We start from the raw sequence: 12,147 nt of genomic DNA, 5'->3' as shown, positions 1-12,147 counted from the left end.
AAATAAATAGTGACTTTTCTCACTACTCTTTAGTAAAAAATTTCATTTTTCAATAACAACCCTGACAAATTGAAGAGACCACATATATCTACTACCACCTAGTTTGGCAATGAACCAATAGGGGTTGGTACTTAATTAAAATAAAGTTGTACTCCTCCACAAATGCATAAAAAACCCGAGTTGCACCTATATTTAATTATCGACTAGGTCGAAAGTGTGTAATGTAATAGCTGCAGTGTAGGGAGTGGTCTAGGGGGCGCAGGGTTGTAGGGGGGTACATTGATTGTATGACGTCACGACGCCTCCCTCACTCCAACACGAGGTTACCGGCAAGCATCATGGACGAATATAGTTCTTAGCCTCTCTGCCACCGTGAGTATTCCTCCGCCATTGCACCATCTTGTAGTTTATGTAAACTGATAATAAGTTTTGTAGTTTGTATCCCCATCATATCTATTAACTGACCTGCTTGCGCCCTCTAGGTGTTGGTCCCTTGCGAGGCGGTTCGCGTATGTATGTCGAATGTGTGGGATGTGCAGTTTTTACGGTAGGGAAGTTATACTTATTTGACATATTTTCACGTTTTTGTTAGCTGTGCAGTCCTCTTTCTGATAAAGATTTGATGAGGAAAATTCTAATCGGTAATTAATTGTTTAATTGAGGTTTACGACTCTTAAAACTAGGTACTGGGGTTTTTGCACGTCATAACTGTAAATTAGTTACGTAAATATACCTAGCTCTGGAAATTGGTGTGCTACTTTAGTACAAATAATAAAATAAATCGATTTGCCAATTATTGGGTGATTAAGATACGATATTAAACTACCTAATTTCCAGTTATTTTAACAAGTAGTAGGAATGAAATTTTAAATGTACCGTTGTAGGTTGTATGTAATTTTCATAGGAGTGTTGAGGTTGAGAATAATTAAAGGTCAGACTACCAGAAAAAATGTACAACTGAAATTCATTTCACTGTACATTACTTGACATAATCAATGTTTATGTTTTAATACGTTATACATTATAAATTGTGTAACACTATGTAGGCTACCCTTATCTAACTCACTGGAGGGCTTCTCTGGTAACGAACGACTTTTCTTATTATTTTCTTCGCTTGATATTACAGAGAGCAAGCAATTTGTTTTTAATTCAAGTTTTGTAGCTGAGTCGCTGAGTGTAAACTATTTCGGGTTTGTGAAATAATAAAAGAACACAGGTTAAATTATGACCCATTCAAAGCCTGCATTGCGTGTAAAAATGTGCCCGTCGCAGCCATCGATGAATATAGTCCACAGACAATAGACCACCGTGGTCTAACTATATCTAGATATTTAAGCTATATCTAGTAGATTTTATAGTGACTTAGACTATGTAACAGTTGGTCACAGCAACCTGCACTCTTAAGTAAACTCTGGCTTATGAAAAATATATTTTTCAATCATGAGGGATAAAAAGTGATGTACGAAACTCCCAACCCCCTCTTTTCATTGTTGGGCCTGATTGGTTCGTGAAACATCCCCATAGACCTTTTCAACACAAATTATCTAAATCAACCTAATTCACAGAATGTAATTATTGTGCCTTTGCACACATGAGTTTTGTTTGAAGTTTCTCGTTGTAGCAAATATCAGTAATGTAATGCTGTATCCACTAATTTATATTGGCCGTGCCTACAAGTGTAAACTACTGTCGTTGTTAAATAGGTTAGAACAAACTTTACAACTAAAAGTGTACAGGTTTGCATCGATTGGTGTATTTCATACCCAGATAGCTTTTATAAATTTGTTGTGAGGTAATTTCATCCTCCATTGTTTTACCGTTCTTCGTAAACATTTCGATTCGAACATTCAATAACTTGATATTTATGTAAACAAACAAATTTATCAATTTAGAATTGGCTAACAAAGTTTAAAAAGAAAAAAAATGTAATTTAATGTTTTACGTTAATCTCTACTTGGAACAATTTTCTGTTGGCGAACAACTTTGAAGTAGCCTAATGTAATTTTTATCTCAATCCTACTTGAAGTAGCAGCAGCGTGTATAGGAACGTTGCAAGACTAACGATTATATAACAAGAGCAAACGAATCGTCGCATTCGCTTCTCGTTGTTTGATTTGTGTCTCAACTAATTGAAAAGTGGTTGATTTAATCATTTAATAAACCATCCTCTAAAACAAACATGTCATTTAATAGTTTGAATTATATGATTATATTTTATTTTACATAGGTAGATAGTTTTACTCACGATTGCAAAGAAATACGTTTAAACTCAACTTTACAAATTATTTAAGGTAACAATTTAAAATTTACCAAATGCTTATGTAGCTAAATTGGTATTCTTGATAAATAAACTTCGTGGATTTAGTAAGACTCTGCTAGGGATATACAGTACATACTTTTTTGTCCTAGGCACGAGCCAGGGATTGTTTTTCACATTACTTTAGACTAGACCTAGGGGATGCGGTATTATCACATGGATAAAATCCATTGGTGATTTGGCGGGAATTGAACCCAGGACCTCTTGGACCGAAGTCCCGCGCTCTAGAACCACTAGACCAGCTCGCTCCCCAGGGATATACATACTAAAGTAAAAAAATCAAGTACGCACCTTGGTAGTTTGGGGTAGTTTGGTGTGGTATATTCACTACAAACAATTTGAAAATTAACTTTAACGGTACTGAATTGGTAATACAACGATTTCCAGCGTTCCTTACAGTACATCTCCGTCCTAAAGAAAACAAATAATGGTGAAAATCGCCAACACAGCCTCTTTAAAAAAATACAAATATACTCTTTTTGTGCTGGTGATACATAAAAGAAACCCAGAACGGTTTCTTCTAAAACACAGTTTGCAATTGGTGGTATTTATTATTTACTAGCTGTGTGCCAGTTCTACGCACGGGGATCTTTTATAGTAGTCAGTTGAATGTGACAAAAATCACACAATGTTGGGTTTTTGGACTTTTGTAAATTTATTTCTTAAGTAGGTAGGCCATGTATTCTTTGGAAAAGTACCGGTATTAAGGATCGTCGTCGAAAAGGTTGTTATGAATAAAAAAGGTAAGCGTACGTACCCAAAAGATGGGCTATGGGCCTATTGGCTGTATGGTCCAGCGATTTCATCACACGGTAAGTAGAAACAGAAAGTGACACATTGGAAAAGCGAGTTTAGCATTATCCGTAAAACTCTGTTACAATCACCCACTGCAATTGTGATTTTTGTTTTTACACTGTACACAATCGCCATTGAAGCGCCGTCAATGAGTGGAAACCTTATTTGTAAGCTATTGGCGACGATCATTAAGTGTCCCAGCCCTATACAACACTGATTGAAGGTCTTTTTTTTCTGGTTATCAAAACTCAAGAACAATTTTATACACAAAGAATTTCTGGTTCCTGACCTGGATAATGCCTAGTAATTTAATTTCATTTACGGTTACACTATAATATTGCACTTGCGATCAATTAAATCCGTCATGTAAGAAAAACATTTTTAATCTCACTTGGTTGGGATTTGCTTTCAAAACGTGATCGGAAATGGTCGCGGTATTTGTAAACAACATTTGTAAACATATCAGTGACAGCTAGAAAAAATAATCTTTATCCGAACAGCTGTTCGTTATTTCATAGATGATTATGTGATAAAAATTGAACGAAAATTTTACAAAAATCGCACAAAACTGCATTTTTGAACGTCCGTAATTTTATTTACATTGTAGTGATTTGAATGTGATTGAAAAATGTTAGTAAAAATGTATGTAGTTGAAAATATGGTTTTTGTGACCATATTTTAATGGCTAAAGACACTCTCGTCAATCCAGTGAATAGATTAAAATGACTTGGATCTTGATATGTACTCTCGTTTTCATGGAGAAGATTGCGTAAAATGCCATCTTGAGTGTTACAGACAGACAGAAAGACAGACAGAAAGCAGACAGACAGAAATAGAGATAAGACTTGTTTCTGCTTCTTTAAAATAACCTAAAAATAAATAATTCTGAGCAATGTACAGACAAAACTCTAATTTTATTTATGAAGATGGGTTGGGTAGGAGGAAAACCAACCCAGTTTGCTATTTGTAATACGAGTATATTCAGCTCTCCTAACAATTGAGAAACCCGCAACAACCAATACCTTTCAAACGCATTGTGTACTATTTATGGTAATAATAAGAAGCCCTACGTAAGAAATTCTAAAACAGTTACTTCTATGTTGTTTGCTAGTTGTGAAGTGATTACTCAAGATGCCAGATGTGAGGAAATTGACAAAAATCTGATCTTCCCAAAAGTTACTACAGTATAACACAATTTGCGTACATTTTTCCGTTAATTCGCCAACCTTAGTGGAATGTAGTTAGGTTAGGCTTTTCTAACTCTATACTGACGTAACCTAACCAAAGTTTAATTCACTACCTCTCCTATTGCTAATAATCTATTGCTCTAACAACTAGTAGTAAATTAACGGAAAAGGTCCCAATATGCTAGTTGTGATAGTTAGCGATTCTGATGATGAGTTAGAGGAAAAATCAACGGATTTTCCATTCTTTGCTTTTTTGTGGTCGATTGAAAGGAGGAAAATAGCTAAAGAGAAAAGCTTAAAACACGTTTTGACATAGTTCAAGTTTGACGGCGAACGGGGCGAACACCATCTGACATTGACACGTTGGTATTAGTCATTGCGGCAAAACAAATGACGTAAGAGCAGCTCTTGATCGGCATCTCATAAACCCGTCTTATCATGGGTTTGCCTCATTTACATCCAACTTCAGTCAACTTTATTATGGAAACGTGTTTGTTATGGAATGCGATATGATTGTCGCAAAATTCTTCTACGAAAATGTGGGTTTCGCTACAATCAAAGGTTGATGGAATTTAGGTTGTGCATTAATTGTGCCAAAGAGTTCCTTAACTGCGCCAAGCCCTCAAATGGACTCAAAAAATGTAGTTGCACCAAGCCCAGAGGGGTGAGTTGCTGGTAGAAGGAATGTCCTTGTTTATGTGTCATCCTAACCTAACCTAAATTAACCTAGCCTAATCTAACCTAACCTAACCTGCTCAATTATACCGTCAAAGTGGGCCGGCACTTGGGGCAGTTAATTAACGTATAGGGTGGCTCCCTGGAGTAGTTAGCGCAATTCAGGAATACTCGATTACCCGACTTCGGTCAGTTGGCGTAATTTCAAATCAAATCAAATCAAAATATCTTTATTCGTCATCTGTATATGCTCGGTACATTGAATAGTGTCAATGAATAGCCTATATTATATTTAAAATATTTGTAACATAGGCCCTAAAATTAAAAATGTAATAAAATAAAATTAATAGTACAAATTCTTAAAATATCGAACAGAACTTAAGTCAGACAATGGTTTTAAACATCAGCACTAAATGGACTAAATTAAATTAAACTAACTAACCAGCACCTCTATAAAAATTATCTCCCTTTCAGTCAAGAAACTTTTTAATGGACGTTTGAATGAATTTAAATTTTTGTTATTTTTAATATGACTTGGTATGTATTTCAAAAATTTGGATCTATTATAGGTTGTTTTCTTTTCAAAAAATTTTAATCGATGTTGATCAGTCTGGATTTCATTCCCACTTCTTGTATTGTAAGAGTGTGTTTGATTGTTTAAAGTAACTTTTTCAGGATTGGATTTTACGTAGATGATTGAATCATAAATGTACTGTCCATAAACTGTTAAAATTTTTAGGCCTTTAAAGTGTTCTACAACAGATTCATCTTTTTGCAATTTCAACATCTTTCTGATAGCTTTTTTTGGCTTCTTAAAATCATATCTAAAGAAGTTATGTTTGCAGAACCAGATGCATTTAAACCGAATGATATGTGTGAATGGATGAATGAAAAATAAATGTATATCCACCCGAAATTTACTAGTAGGCCTACATTACTTTTAAGTGCGGAATATATTCAGTTTGATTCTTTTTTGACAAAATTGGAAATTTACTTATCTTCAACGTTTATTTGGTCAAACAATTTTTACTAAGTTAATATACACTTATATATAGGAGGTATGCATCTGTATAAAGGCATTTTTGGTAATATGGTTTTTCATAAACAAACTAAGGTGTTTTTATTAGGTATTTACGCTATCATAACTGAAATAATGAAATTAAACGACGTTATCACAATTTATACACACTACCTTTTACATGTTGTTACCATGTATATGGACTATCTTATGACTAAATCAAGTTATTTTCTTCTCAATGTATGTGGCCTGTAGTTTGTTTTCCAACCACTTCATTATCTAGCAATTGTAATATATATATTATATATTTTTAAATATTACAACCAAATAGGACGACTTGTACTTAGATATGTTTTGACATCAAATGGAGTTAACCTGTCGTCAATTGCCAACTGTTTTGAAAATGGGGATTTTAAACCCCGAAACCCGAAACCATAGTAATTCACGACAAATATAGGACTGATTGACGACAGGTTAGTAACCTCACTTTCTGTCAGCAAATCAATCCTGGAGGCAAATTATGTATAGTCTAAAATAGAATATGCTTTGTACATTTTGGCAATTTATTTGATGGAATACGGATTTAATTCATTCCCTTATCAAGAAAATGATGAGTGTTCTATTATTTTATAACCAAAAAGTAGTGGACTAAAAAATCTTCTTTGCATTATCACGATACTGTACATTATTCCGAAGAGAGGACATCGGTTGACACCAGCGCACCCAAGAGTTGCCGGACATAACACACACCAAACGAGTTTTTAAAAAAAGGTGCAATACGTCAAAGTGAAGTGCCTTGCAGTACTGTGTTGAAATCGACCAATGGTTAAAAGTCTGTCCAAACATTTATCCCAAGATTCATAAAGCTCTTTATTTGACATTTTTGCATAATTTAAATTAGATTTCTATTCAAAGTAAGTCCATTACGATAGAATTATTTAAAATACACATTTAAGAAACGTTAGAGTCAACTTTGTATCATTTTATACTGGTGAATAATTCTATTAATGATTTTTTCAACATGGAGTTAAATCATAGATAAAACATAAGTCCATGGTTAAATCTTTCTGCAACTAGTGATGTGACGGTACTTCAGTAATCAGTATTTTGTAATCAGTACTTTTCAGTATCGGAAGTATCCGTTACTCCAAATACAAAGTATCAGTTACAAAGTAATCACTTATCATGTGTACCTCAAGGAGTGTACCACAAGTAACAGCAGAGACAGGAACTCAGTAGTTTTGGGCCAATAGGAGCGCTTTATAAGGAACCGAGTACTACAGAGCCAATTGAATCGCTAGTTCAGTTGTCACGTGACTTTACGAGTACAGTACAGAGTACAGACAGAAGGAATCGGTAACAAAATGGTTTAATGTTACACTAAAGGCCTACAAAGTAGACAGAGTAATCATGATTACAATGTAATCAGTATTTGTAACCAGTACGAAAGAGTACTTGTATCAAATGTAACCAGTACTCGAAAGTAATCATTTAGCACATCACTATCTGCAACTAATAATCTATACAGGATTTGTTACAAAACAAAATATAAATGCAGTGCTGCCAAATTATGAGATTTTTATACTGAAAATCGTATCATCAGGCATGCGCGGCAACTGATGAACTGATGAAGCACACAGAGCATCATTCAAACGGACGCCCCTTTGTTGTTTGACCTTATCACGGCTGATAAGGAAAGTTGTTCGTTCAATGTCGATAAACACAACCTTCAACACATTTAGGAAATCTGGAGTGTTTGTTTACTTGCGATAACTCACATCACATGACTTGCCTCCGTTTTCACCGATAGATTGCATTACAGTGCAGTGAAGAATAAACTTATGATCTCAGGTAATCTTTAACTGTGTAGGCTACATGATACAGGGGTCGTGCATTAATTGCGCCAAGCCCTTAAGGGTTCCCAAAAATGCTCCTTAGTTGCGCTAAGGCCAAGCCGTATAGACGTGAGTTGCTAGTAGAAGCAACAACCTTGTATACGTGTCCTCCTAACCTATTCTTACATACCCTAACCTAACCTAACCTAACTTAACCTAACATAAATTAACCTAACCTAACCTACCCAATTATACAGTCAAAGAAGGCCGCCACTTGCGGCCCAGTTAATGAACTAATCGGGTGGCTCCCTGGAGTAGTTGGCGCAATTCAGGAATACCCGACTACCTTTAGGTCAGTTGGCGCAATTAATGCCCGCTCGATACAGGGTAACCCACAAAGCCCTAATTAAATGTACTGAGAATCATTGTTTAGGGATAAAAATCTCATAATTTGGCAGCCCTGCTTCCTTTACTTGATTACCTAGTGTAGACCACTTCGTTAATTGTTATAGTGTTACAGTGATCGCCTAACAATCAAAAGGTCATCGGTTCGATGTTGAGAAAAGTCAGAAGCTGATGGTTGGAAACTGGACCCAGCTGTTCCTGATCATTGGGCTTTTAAAAATGATCCTGACTGATGAAACAGCTGATCTTAGTCAGTAACAAAGCTACACTATTCAATTCACATAATTCTCACTCCGATTTGGCATACTCACGTAGGGGGCGTAATACATTGTACTGATTTAATCGTTTTAATAATTTGTTTTATTCATGGTTTTTACATCGCCCCATCTTATGATAATAAGTGAATAGTAACAATTCAACAATGTGAATCAGATGACCGGTAAGCATATCAAGGCTGCCTACTTATGAGTTCGTTTTATCCCTGTACAATGATTCCATGTTCTTTATCAAATCTAAAACTCGTTTTGATGTGTGTTTGATCCATTCTTCGGCCATAATGACCAAAAATAAAACAGTTAAAACAGCTTTAAGGTAAGTTAAATAGCAAGGAATGGTCAGTCACAAAACGTGCTCTTCACACACAATACTAGAACTAGACAAAAACGTAGCTTCTTGCCTTCAGGTGATCCTTATCTTATGGATTATACATCTAGGAGGGAATGATCGATCTATGCAGTAACTGTTTTTTTCCTTTTTTGATGACCAAATTTCGATTGTCTTAAATGTAAAGAAACATCAACGAATTGCAGAAACTTGGGCCCTGTCTTGACGAAGCTAAATCTAACTCCAACCCAAGTTGCGCTGCTTCATCTGAGTGATTCAAGCCAAGAGTGTAATGAAGAAGTTGAACATACTTTGGGTTTTTAGTTTGCAATTGGTCAGAAACTGATAAGCAATTGTATTTATTACCAACAATTAAAATAGCTTTTCGTCCAAATATAATTATTCGAGACAATACAATGTTTTAAGGTTTGTTAACTGCAATACCATATACAGTAGGATGCGGAAAACCATCACACCAAAAACCATTACAATGTATAACGCACCACAGGGATCCGACCTTCCAGCCTACAGCATCGAGTTGGAACCGTCCCAAGAAGATTACACTCCTTATTTCAACTTTTACCGACTCATTGCCAAATTAAAATGTTTTCATCCTAATTACTTTTATGCTTCCACGTACACAGTGTTTTGCGGGTAACGTCTAGGGTCGAGAATTTAATTTCCTGATATAGTAGCAATGTGAGTTTCCAAGAATCGGTGAACTATGGCGTGCGTAGCGTGTCGGCACGTGATATGGCGTCATGCAACGTCATCATGCCTGCCTCAACTGGTACAACGTGTACAGTAACGCCCCGGCACTGCGTGGTAATACATACAGCATCTGCTCTAATATTGTGCTTGTAAATTACTAAATGAGAACCATTATTTGAAGTGTATGCCACCAGTTTTTGACCCAAAAAATAAAAACATTTTGCAAATTCTTTCCAAACCATTTTGTAGAGCTTAAAAAAAATTATCTAGTATATTAATGAAGCGTTATTGTGTGCCTAATGGTTACGGAGATAATTCCAATATATTTAAATTTAAAATTACCATGTTAAACTGTTAGTTGCTGTTGGGGGTATTTTGCATTCGAAGTACTCTCACACCAGAATGGATCTATGTAAAAGGCAAAGCCCTCACTGACTGACTCACTCACTCACTCATCACTAATTCTCCCACTTCCCATTTACCTAGGAGGCTGAAATTTGTCACACTGATTCTTTAGGCATTAAATAGGAAAACTAAGTTGTTTTTATTCTGATCGGACTCTCGGGCTCCGCTCCAGTGGCTCTGGAGTTTCCCATGTTAACCGTATGAGTACTCATATTTAAATGGAACTAGTGAACCTGTGCGGCTCAATGCCCCGCAAAAACATATGAATAAATTTAGAAAACAAATTCATCGTGTTATATATTGACTCGTCGAAAATTAAATACAGTAATAATAAAGCATTAGAAGGGAAGCAATCCAGCCATTTTCTAGCTGTATGCGTATTATATTTAGTAAATTAATAAGTGTTCAAGTTCAAGTATGTTACAGGGTAGTTATTTTTTTTTTAAGATTCTTAAAAACACAAACAAAACATTTTATTATATCAAACCAATAGGCAGTGAATGTAGTATATACCTATGTAGCATATTTTGAGGGTCATAAAATGCTGCTTGAAGAAAACACTTATCACAAAAGCACTTCCATGAATACTACGATTTTAGTCTTAAAGTTGCCTTCAGGAATATTACCCTGGTCAGAATTTTCCGTAATGAATATGCTTATCCTACTATTAAAAGATGTAGCCTTACTTAAAACAACCTATACAGTATATAGTTGCTCATGACTGAAATTGGTCTGGCTAAGAACATTGCTGCTCTTTAATTAAAGTGCTTGTGCTGCAAATGCCAAAGATAACAGAAATTAGCATCTTTCCATTTTAAAAGGTAACTTTGTTTCAGACGGGCAAATTTTTTATCCTCAAAATCAAAGTATGTCCTTACTCACTTGTTCCATGTTAGGACTTTACATTCTACTTTACATTGTTGTTAACCGTTCTGATCACATGAAGCCTTGTGCCATTAATGAGGCCCTTTTTGATGTATTAATATCAATAAAACCACTGCCTCCTTTTATTTGCATAATCTGTGTCTTGGCAATCCACTGACCTTAATATTTAAAAACTCAGTTGGATTTTCTAGATGGGAGCCTCTGCCTTCGACTGTTTTCGAGGACCCACTCTTCCCCTTGGCATACTGACAATTAATTACCTAACTTGTTAAGTTCATGTAGTAATTCATTAATACTGTTAGTTTATAAAAAAAAATTAGATAAAAAGTACTTAGCTTGGTGCTTTCATAACTGCAAACTCAAAATACACCCACAAGTAAAAAATAATCAAGTTATTGGTTAAAAAAAACTATGTTTGTGTAAAAAGATTATTCACATGAAGTAGATGATTTGTTTGATTTCTTGATCAGCTGTTTCGTTTCTAATGAATTAATAATGTCAAAAGATTGTGATTTTAAATACATCATTTATTATAGTAAAGTTTTTCTACTTATTCTCTTATTCTCAATTAAATTTTACTATTCCCAGCATGAAAATAAAGTAGTGAGATCCATTATGAGTAAAGTTTAAGGCACACAATCCTTGATTGAAATGTAGTATACATTAATAGTCATATTACACAGAAATTATTATGTAGTAGACTTTGACTATTTTCAATTAACAAACATATGTTTCTGTAAATAAAAATTATCTCCCTTGTTATCCTTATGGAGAAATACGAAACTTTAAAGGGCCCCAGGGCCTCACTATCTAATTATTTCCTTAAAAAGAAGGTTTCCTGCACAACTTCACGTTACGCTCTTTCAAATGACACCAAAAACATGTCAATCGGTTTAGTAGTTTCGGAGGAGTAATTGTCACAAAAATCGTGCTTGCGTATTAAATAAGTACTAGAGGTCGTCCAGTGGTCGAAACTCGACCAAAAATATGTAATGTACAGATTTCTCTATTTTCACCCCACACTGTAAATAAAACATGTGATTGGAGTTTCTTCCATTTGTTTTGATTTTCTGTTTATATTTCGTTGTTATTTCGTCACCAGCATGGCAACCCATATGATCCATGTTAATTTTTTCAAATTTTTAAACTCATTTTTTGTGCTTATCTTTGAGCCTATTTTAATTTATAAAGGAATTCTGCACACCTACAGGAAAATAGCTTTCTAATGGTATGCGTAGATTTTCCCTACGATGCACACGAGCTGAGAAAAAAGGTTTTAAAGAAACATGCTTGCCTATTAATATATAGATA

The 12,147-nt window shown here is 34.9% G+C and overlaps 1 protein-coding gene across 2 annotated transcripts in view; it reads left to right on the top strand.

The window, feature by feature from the left end:
* The first annotated feature begins 316 nt into the window (after nt 1–316).
* The window catches only part of LOC128989621 (sialin-like), a 52,295-nt gene continuing 40,464 nt past the window's right edge, over nt 317–12,147 (top strand). Inside the window, exon 1 of one of the 2 annotated variants that reach the window (XM_054411564.1) lies at nt 317–372. The gene's annotated coding sequence lies outside the window, so the exon portion shown is untranslated. The remainder of the gene's footprint in view (nt 373–12,147) is intronic. The other variant, XM_054411566.1, reaches the window with a different exon arrangement.

This window comes from Macrosteles quadrilineatus, unplaced genomic scaffold, assembly GCF_028750875.1.
Source record: "Macrosteles quadrilineatus isolate MER2022 unplaced genomic scaffold, UCM_ALF_1.0 Scaffold_3__2_contigs__length_128488019, whole genome shotgun sequence".
NCBI classification, from domain to species: Eukaryota; Metazoa; Arthropoda; class Insecta; order Hemiptera; family Cicadellidae; genus Macrosteles; species Macrosteles quadrilineatus.
The sequence above is the reverse complement of the archived record's forward strand: the minus strand, read 5'-3'. Positions and strand labels throughout refer to the sequence as shown.